Source organism: Alexandromys fortis, unplaced genomic scaffold (assembly GCF_014885135.2).
Source record: "Alexandromys fortis isolate MF-2015 unplaced genomic scaffold, M_Fortis_MF-2015_v1.1 scaffold_67, whole genome shotgun sequence".
Taxonomy (NCBI): domain Eukaryota; kingdom Metazoa; phylum Chordata; class Mammalia; order Rodentia; family Cricetidae; genus Alexandromys; species Alexandromys fortis.
The window spans coordinates 6356759-6359452 of record NW_026067945.1 but is presented as its reverse complement, the minus strand read 5'-3'; positions in this window follow the sequence as shown (position 1 = coordinate 6359452).

The window sequence follows — 2694 nt, the reverse complement described above, 5'->3', positions numbered from 1 at the left end:
TTGGAGTATATAAAGTGTGGACTGGCTTTGAGCACTCTCCAAGAATAAACCCCAGGTAAACAGAGAAGGAAGATGGAGGCCGCGTTGTCTCAGCCAGGAACACAGAAACCCTGGACAAAAATGGCCACTGCCACCTGGAGCAGCATCAACTGGAAGGAACAATTTCCTTGTGTGTCATTGCTTCCAGAATCCCTAAGCGAACAAACTAAACATCCTACAGCCACCTTTAAAAGAATAGAGCCCATAGGCAGGAAGTCCTTTTGCTTTCGCGAAGGTGGGCATTTGAAATCCCAGAGAGAGCAAGCAAAGAACTCCCTTCCTTTTTTTGTTCACAGACTTTTCCTGAACTCTGAAAATGAAGTCGGGAGCTTTAGACCAGAGACACAACACCAGCCTGCAACAACCTTGACCTTTCAAATGGAAGGCTGGCGAAATCCATTTTGATCTGAGTTCACCTGTCTGCCTGGCCTCTTCTGAAATGTCAATCTTGCATGAGAATTTGGTTTTGTGAGCTATATATAAACCCTTTATAGGCAAAATGGCTATTTAAATGCAATATTTTTTTTCGTTTTTCTCATAAATTGACCAGGAAGAGAAGAACAGCAGAAGGGTTTTTTTTTTTTGGAGATGGTTCCCCTACCTTTATCCTGACAGTCTAGCTCTGAATTAAGAGAAGAACCTTGTCTGTCCCCTGAGAAGTAATTAATTCAAGAGAGGCTTTTCTTATTCGGGTCAAGATATTTTTAAAGCAGGTGATCTATTACTGCCGATGATAAGAGATTAAGAAAAAAAAATAGATGAAAACCTGTGTGACTGGAGATGGATTAAATGGGAAAATAAAAGCAATAACAGTTAGAAAAATAGAAAAGGAGTCCATGGCCCAATTCTGTCTCAAATGTGCAACAGAGTTGATGTTTTTCTTAAAAATTGGGAATCGGGGCTCTTGTCTGCAGTTCACGAGGTGTAGATTTTCCTGTTTATCATCACGACTCCTTGTCTTTGCATCAGAGTGTGCAATGCTGCCCTCTCTTAACCTTAACATGCTCCATGCATTTTTCTACAAACCTTCTTATCCCTGCAGACCTGTAGCGCATCTCTTACGCAGGGCATGCACCACCAGCCCCAGGCATGTCGGTTTTATGATTGGTAGGTTTATATTTTTTTTTCCCTAGTCTCCTACAAAGCAGGTCTTGGAGTAATTTCAAAATAGTTATTTTCCAAGCCGGGCGGTGGTGGCGCATGCCTTTAATCCCAGCACTAGGGTGGCAGAGGCAGGCAGATCTCTGTGAGTTCGAGGCCAGCCTGGTCTACAAGAGCTAGTTCCAGGACAGGAACCAGAAAGCTACAGAGAAACCCTGTCTTGAAAATAAAAAAAAAAAAGAAAAAAAATAGGTATTTTCCTTGGGGAGTTCCGTTGGGGGAAAATTGCTTATTGACTGGTTTTATCTCACATTATATAATCTAATAATAACGCTTGTTCTCAGGGAGCATTTCAGTAGCCACTACCCTGGAAGAGCCGCGTGTAGACATGCTTCTCAAGTGCATCAGACACAACAGGTCATATTCCTCTCCCATGCCATTCTAGAAGAAACCCATTGCGTCTTCTTGGAAGATCCAGTTCTCCTCTTACATGAACGTTCTCCAAGTCTGAGAAAATAGGATTTGATTTTTTTGTAGACACTCATTTAGCTGATGAGAAAATGACCAGTCAGCTGTAGAGTTTTCTGCAGTTTTTCAGGTACTTGAATGCCCAACCATAGCTGTAAACCAGGTTCTCTTCTAAGAATTAGACAAGCTCACCCCTCCGCGTGCCAATAAATTCCCTTCTCCCATCTCATGCTCTAGAGGTTTATACTTTGAAAAAAAAAAAAACACACATGAGTTCCAGCAACTAAGCAGCTCAAAGTCTTGACATTCTCTGGAGATGATAGAAAAGGTAATGGGGGTGGGGCGGGGGTCATCAGCTCCACGGTTGGTAGGAAGCATCTTGGAGCTGGGCTCCACATTGTCCAGTCACCTCTTCCACACTCTGCTTGCTGATACTTGCAGCGCACCACGCCCCCGTGTCTGTGCTCTGTGCACTGGCACCCAGTTACCAAGCTTTAGACAAGGGGCTGGAGGTTAAAATACACAGACACACACAGACAGACAGCGACACGGGTCATCCTTGAATTCCCCAAGAATGCCCCCTTTATTGTGTTCAGGGGCAGATTATATAGAGGTAGCCACGCCCCAGCCAAACCCACCAGAAACCACTCTCCTGCCATCAGGAACTCCTGAAGGTCTCGTGCTCAGAGCAGCTGTAGGCACTCAGATCAGGGAAATACAAGAAATTCGGGATCTGGGGTCTCACTGCTCCTAACAGATACTGAGTCTCATGTCGCTTAGGCTGGCCTCAAACTTACTATATACCTAAAAATCACCTTGAACGTCTGTTCCTCCTGCTTTTACCTACCAACTGCTGGGATTATAGGTCTGTGCCACTAAGCCATAGTTTATGCTCTTAACATTATTCTGACTTTAGTCTTCTATTATGTGCTTATTTTATCCTAGCTAGACGTAGGGCTAGTAAAACAAGGAAAAAATAGGAAGGAAACTGTCATGTTCAGAGATGTTATAAAAAATCTCCCTGTTGATGGAGCATAAAATGACTCCACTATTCATATATGAAACGATTGGTCCCCAGGTTTTGGA